The sequence below is a fragment of the Bombus bifarius genome, unplaced genomic scaffold (assembly GCF_011952205.1).
Source record: "Bombus bifarius isolate JDL3187 unplaced genomic scaffold, Bbif_JDL3187 scf7180000008008, whole genome shotgun sequence".
In the NCBI taxonomy this organism is placed as follows: Eukaryota; Metazoa; Arthropoda; class Insecta; order Hymenoptera; family Apidae; genus Bombus; species Bombus bifarius.
In genome coordinates, this window is record NW_022884386.1 from 1,183,926 (window position 1) to 1,191,710 (window position 7,785).

The window sequence follows — 7,785 nt, forward strand, 5'->3', positions numbered from 1 at the left end:
TCCAGCGCGCACGATGATCCCCTTTTGTCGGCGGATCACGCTCGTCGCAGATTTCTCAGCGTTCGTTCTTCTGGCAACACGCCGTGAAGCAAGGATAATTCTTTGGGATTTAGGGGCACGCCACCGGTGCTCATTTTTCAAAGAGAAATCTTCGATCGATATAAGGGTGTTAAGAGATCAGCCAGCCGTTATTTCTGTTGTGTTTCTTCGATTTTGATTTTAAAAAGAAGTTTGACGTCCGAATAATTTGAAAGTAGGACATTCGTTTATTGCAAGATTCGTCACATTTTCCGTGAACTTCGGAACTTTAACGGCGATATTATGATGTAGTAGGATGTAGTTATTTGGGTCAGCAGTGTTTTGTCATTTTAAAATTCGACCTTGAATTTCCCTTGAATTTTTTGTATAAAATAATCAAACTAGTATGTTGTGAGACATTGCTAGTTTGGATAATTTGAATGCAGAAAGTTTCTCGAAATAATAACAAAAGAATGAGAAAACGCGAAATCCATGGAAATTCGCTGAACCTCATCAAATCACAATCGAAAATTTATTTTACTTCATAGTAACTCTTCACTTTCAAGCATTTGCACTCGAAAAATTGTCGATGACTCTCCAACGGTACTCCCACGAGTAAATTCCTTCTGAAGATTACACACACGAGTGTTATAATCAGTCGATACGTAACAGAAACCAAATAACAGAGATAAAGGAACTGGCGTACGTATTCTGCGTGATTACGGTAACTCAACGATAAAGCTCTACGTCATGCTCCAAAAATGATATTTTGGCGATGATACTCGTCGATCGCCAACGAAAACACGTTTTTCGTCCTTTCTACCATTATACACACGCTGCTGTCGTTTACGAGGTTAATAGTAAGAGCAACGTTAGTAAGCGTCTTTCATACTGGCTGCCAGGCAAAAACTCGCCAGTTGGACGAGTAATTGGCCACGATGCAAGGATACGAATGAAAGTTCTCAGCGAGGTCATTGAAGGCGGACAGGGTCAGGAAAAATCGTGGACGAGAGTTACTTTAATCGTATTTCAACGTTTCTCAAACGAATCGTTAAACATGCTATTAAATGTATTCTCCTCTTAATTATCGTTATATTTTACGTCAGAGTAACATTAAACTCTCGTGCAGTATTTCTATTTGTCTAGAATGCCGTACTGAAATTGTCGTAACATGTTACAAGACTGACGAAAAAGTGAGTCAGAATTTTATTCGATTAAATATACTTAAGAAAAGCGACGGTGAAGCTTTATAAATAATCGTAGAAAATGCGAACTAGGCTTTTTGCAAGATTTCTGATATTGCAGTTGTCTTTAATGAAAACAATTACATGTGCAATTTCTTTTGTAATGATTCCTACATGCAATGTAGATTTAATCTACATCCGTTGTCCGGTAACTTAATTTCGCGTAAAACTTGAAGCAACGAAATTAACGTACAAAAAAGCAGCACGATTGAGAATCACATCCGAAAGGTGACTCAGCTTATCACGTAGATGGTACGAATTGCATTTCTTATCATTTTTTATCGGATTATCGGGTGCATTCACCCTATCCCGCCGGTTCATCGAACTAGATTTATTGCTTGTTTTGTGCAAATGTCGACTCGCCGGACCGGAAAGAAATTATTAAAACGGCGTAATGACCTTACGGCGACGTACCACAATAAAAAAGTCAGTAACCAAGCGCAGTAACTAAAAAAATATAAAATGAATCGAATGACAATAGCCGGAAAACTGTGGCCGTGCATTATTTGTAATTCACGAGCGAATCTCGTGTCTCAAGCTTACCATAACGATTTCATTCCATCGTCGATGTCATCACGTTCCAAAGTCGCAAGAATTATCGTTCGTTCCATCGAATTTACAAATTGAGTGTTTTATAATATGTCGTGTAAACAGGACGAAAAGATGAGATCGATTCGTGTGAAAATCTTAACCAAACAGCAATAAAAACGATTTTATCTTTCGGTGTTGAAACAGGGTCGTTTGATAAGCATCAGAAAAAAACCCACTTACATCTATAGTCATCGCTGCTTAAAAGTTACAAAAGATTCCAGTGAGCGATAATCGAATGATCGGCGAAAACGTAAGAACCGGGCATCGATATCCAATTACGTGTCCCTTCGGGTTTTCCTCCTTCTTCGTCTGCAACGAGCAACGTATTTGCAAATCGCGTCAGAAATACACGTTTTTACTTTTATCAGCGAAAAGTGTGATAGAACGACGAGAGAAACACGTGGAAAATTGTTGGATTTCGTAGCGAAATGGAGCGCATGGAGATGGATTTATAGAGTGCGCAGGTGCGAAGACGCGACTAATATCGGCAATTTTGTAATTCTGAAAGCGTCCATTCGGTAAACGCGTACCGAGCAGTCGAAGTGAAAGAACTCTGCGTTCCGAGAAGTGCACAAACGTCAGTCACGAAAGCACAGAGACACGTGCACGCGGGCACACGTAACGCGATGGGATTTCTCGATAAGTGAACACCTCAATGTCAGAGGAAATTATTTCCCTCGGATTTTTAAGATTTCAGAACGATTTTTTCGATACGTTCAAACGATCTGAGACGATGGATTATGATCGTGATAACGTTATATACCGTTGCTGTTGGTTGCTCTTTGTTCGAGACCAACTGTATTATTTAGCATGTTGGGAAGAGAACGAAATACTATTTATGATTGTTCGTTGGTGATTTTTCTGTGTTATCGATTCACTTCCTGTGATTTTATAAAGTACGTTTAGTTCGTCGAGCTAATTGTCACGCTAATTGTTCATTGGGTTTCATTAAAATTGCCAAGGCGTCAAGCCTTCTACAAAGTCTGTCTGTCAGACTACCTTTATCAATTTCCTTATCGCATTCCAATGTATCTTAATGTACATTTATTTTTAGCTTCTTGCTCATTATCGAATCGATATTCGTTGCAACACTAGAATCATATGAAATTAAAATATTCACTAAGTATGTTAAATATATTTTCTCCGATCTTCATAATTTAGCTTAAAACCTCGCCAGGAAGTGTCAGAAATTTCAAAATCACCTACCTCACAAAATTAATAGCCATTTCTATCTGCTTATTACACCATACTCGCTCCGATTAGTGTCTTTTATTTTATAATCTCCATGAATCTCAATATTTTCTTTTTTACTAATTTTTTTTACTAATAATTAAGTAACTACCTTATCTAAAACTGAATTTTTGATACAAAATTTTATTCTTACACCTTCCAAATTCGCAAGATTTTACTTTATGAATTGTTTTCACCTCTTTAGCATTAACGATTGTCAAATATTCTTTCGGCTATCTCTCAGATAAATTTCATTAGAATTAGCACATATAAATTCGAAATATTTCCTTCTCGGTCAATCTATTTTCCCATAAATGTTTCAAATCGTCATGGACAAGCATAGAACAAAGTTTGGCTCGACGTAGTCGATTATATAAGTTGGTAGCAGATATTTGATAGCAGATCGTTCTTTTTCACGATAAGCAATTATATCAATCATGTCTGTGAAGGACGTGACTATTCTGCGCGAGATTCGTAAATCGAACAGCGGAAATGGAGAATTCGCGAGGGTGTTTGCGGATGCGATAACGAGGGGCCGCAAAGTCAGATTGTCTGTCGCCTTCTGTGTGCTAGTAGCAACAAAACATCGAACCACTTTGTCGTCATCGTTGTCATAATTGTGAAACGAGCGAAATTTCCTCGCAAAGGCTATTTTGATCGCGAACCGATTCACCAGGATACCGGTTCTTTTCGCCACGCGCCGCGGAACCAATCGACATCTTCGTAAACACAGCGTGACTCGCTTAAAATTGTTGCGGGTCAGTAGCACGATCGCGTGCCACGCTATCGATACTGACTTTCCTTAAACTTTCAGATAACCGACGTTGATTAACGTTACACTGATACTGGTAAAAAAAAAAGTGTAATCAGTAGCTGGTAATATTTCTGTTTTATTGCGACGAAAGCTACGTACGAGAAGTGAAAATGATTCAGAAGTGCGCAGAAAATAGAAATTTTGGCATGTGATAGAATTATATGGCGGATAAACGAAGAAACAGATGTTACATACCCAAATATCTCGTCGATGACATTTTCCATAGAATCAATTAATCTAACCGAAGAAACAAGTAATTGCTAATTGAATTGATCGAGCGAGTTATCAGAAGATACATCAACATCTGGAAGATCAGTTTACGTATCACTTTACTTCAACCTACAAGCTTCTCAGAAACTTCGACTGGCAACAGAAACGTTCCTAAAAATGCCGGACGTGGTGCGGTCATCGTGATTGGAATCCAGGTCGTATTCGTCGAATTACGCTACTGTAAACCGCAGCGTCGACATGGCTCAAGGTCGTACGCAACTTTCCAACATTGGAAGCTTTCGATTTCCTTCTTCCGCAAACTTCAACCACGATACGAAATGTTTAGAATTATTTGAAAAATTGCGTAAAAAGAGAAAGAACGCTTGAACTTCTCCGCGTATATAAAAAATGGAAAAGGAGAAAAGAAGAATAAGAAGATGAGAAGCAAAAATTGGCTACAATAGAAGAAAGGCGGAGAAGAATCGGATGAGAGCAAACGAATGCTCGCGCAGTGAGTAAGCCTGGTGCGCTTGCAGGTGCATGGACGTGCATTCCCAGCTGTGAGGGCGTAATATGCAGGTAGACGCGCGGAAATCGTAGATAACCAGTGAACGTGAGGTATCATCAAGGTCCGATAGATAGGAATATAGTTCGTTTAGGCAGGACAAAAAGAGTATCATCAGACGAGCTAATCGTGGGACACGCCGGCCTCTAACGATAACCTCGGCAGCCCAGAACCTGCCCTTGCAGGCTAATAAAACGGTATCTGTTTCAGATAAAGCCATGTATACCGAAGTTGCATGCACGATTCGCGTAATGTTGCAACGACGGCGATAATCGTGCGCCTTCCCCAAAGAATGTTCAGCCACGCGTCAGATAACAATTTCCTCGTCCTTGTCTAAAACACCGATATAAACGTTTAGTGTCGCGTGTTTTTCGATCTAACGGTCTATGACGCAGTTTCGTCATAGATATTTATTTGGTGCATTCGACGGAATTTCGCTAGCTGTCCTTGAATCGTGACAACGGTCTAACCACTAATACGAAACTTTCCTACGATGACTACGTGTTACACGTGTCCATTGTTTTACCGCGATAATGTGTTTTTACTCGACCTTCGATTCAACGATGACGAACAAATATTCAAGATCTGTTCAATAACAACAGGGAACATTTCCTTCGTATAATTTTCTAAGTTCTGTATTTTACAATGTTTACTCTATCAAACGGTATTGTAGTATTTTTTTTCCCCACTATTTCGAAACGCACTATCTTAGAATGTTTTTGGTAATCGAATGTAGACGTGATTTTCGAGACCCGTTGAATAAAGCGGTTATTATTTATACGAATGCAAACTGCGTGTCACATACGTTGAACGAGGAAAGGTAAACTTTATCATGCACGATCGATAAAAGAGAAATGGCAACTTCGATACATTTACTCACCGAAATGGAAGATTCACGAAATGGAGCAGTCGGATTATTTTCAAAACACGCTGAACTGTTTCGATTATCAACAGGTTGTGATGTCTAGAGGAAGTCTCGAGTAGACGATGATCTAACGAAAGCACGCTCTCGAAGACTAATTTTGAAAATGTTGGTCGCGTCGGTGGCTAGCTTAATCTCGACGAGATTTATGGGCTGTGACGGAGGGGTTCGGGACACGTGGCTCCGCTTGTTTTCCACCAATCACAGCACGCTGCTTCGGGTCTCGCTACGTTTTACTTGGCCAATCCTGGTGTAACCTGCTCGCCGCCTCCGTCACCATTGGCAGATACCAGGCTGATGACTCCTGCGATTTTCACCAAGAAACCAAACAGAATCCCTGATCGCTAGCGGCGCGCGCCGCCTGTTATCAAACCAGTAAAAATTCGCTATCAGGGGATGATACCATCATCAAGGAATTCCTCTATATTTAATTAGTCGATGTGAGTATTTTTTCCGCTTACGTGATCTTCTACGCACTTTAACTGGCTCGTACGAGTTTTAAGCTACATACACACATACGCATATTGTCATCGAGAATTCCTTTTGGACAACGAATTGCAGTTACAATGTGTACGAAGTGTTTGCTCTTTACCGAAAATGGGGCCATACGTGTTGACTTTGTTTAAAGAGATTTATTAGGTTGTTGGGAATGATTAATGACGCTTGTTGATCTAGACAATTTCTCCTTCCACTTGCTTTATGCGCTTCTCGTTGATATTGCAAACTGATCGAAGAGAAGGCAATCACAGAATAAAGCTTTGACGTGCTTACGTAACGCAGTCCTCGAAGAATACACTTAGTCTGTTTCCAATTCGTTTATCGTTTCCATTCGTTATCGCGGATCAAACACAGGTGACGATCTATCTAAATACTATGAACACACCGTGGCTATCGACCACGAGTACAGGTAGTCCCACCAGGTCGCATTGTTTGTATGTACACACAACGGGCCGGTGTTTGCGACCATTGACTCATCAAGGCGAAAGGCATCGAAGGGATTCAGCGAAATATCAGGCAGGTTAGTCAGAACCGAGATGAATCACGTGATTTTTCGAAAGAACAGGTTCGTGCCTAGCAACCGTCCAATCCCGGGCGGTTCTTTTAAGGCCCAGAAACACAGGTTCTAACCCGAGGGACCCTTCTTCCGCCCTCCGAACCCTCCCGCGTCGCACGATCCCGTCAGGTTAACTCGAACGCGCTATGACGGACCTACCAACAGCAGGAAACGAACCCGATGACTCACCCGTCTCGCACCGAGGAAACGAAACGACGAACCGGCGCGGCGCGGCGTGCATAGAAACTGGAACGCAACCAACTCTTACCGCACTTACGCGCATCGCATAATCTTGTTACCGCGCTTCTGTTCTCCAGCCACATACAGTCACGCGATAGTCCACCGAATTCACGTGCATCGATCTTCGTAGATAGGAATAGCGATAACACGTACATTTTTTTCTCTTACGTGCTTGTTAATTCGTTATCAGAAATGGTGAAAATAAAATTTTTTTTTTTTTTGAAGCGAAGGTTGATGTATTCTTGAGTTCGTTTTCGGGTTACGTAGTTTTCTTTATGGAAATTTTACGTAATTATTCTTCCTAATTGGTGTCTGTACGAGTATTAACAAATATAGATATAAATTCCAATTATTCTAAATTTTATAGGTACAAAGAAAGGTAAACTTCTTCTGATCTAAGTGGAGGTCGATCGACTTTTAAATTCATTTGGTTTTCTTTTCTGTATAAAGGTTTTGTGTAACGATTGCTTCGGATTAGTAGCAACATAGATATTAGTAAATATCGATCTAAATTTCAATTAATAATCGATCGATGTTAATTAAATTAAATTTTACCAAAGCGAAATAACTACCGCGGAAGTTACAAATAAAGATGAATTTTCGAGTACTTTAATCTCTTATTTCGCCCATGGCTAACTGCAAGTAGCATGTCTTTCTCCGCGGAAACGGTCGTTTGTTTCTGCTCGAGAAAATGCTTTCAGATGGAGAGGAGTGCTTCGACCCCAGGAAGAAGTCGTTTTTCTTTGCTTAACAATCACATGTACGTTTCGACAAAGTGGGCCGGAAGCGACAGCGCGCCGAATAATTTCGCAGTAAGGTGTTTCTAATCGCCACGCAATCTCTTTTGTCGGCGTTTTCGTACAACATCTCGCGTAATCTCGATTAATCGAGGCAAAG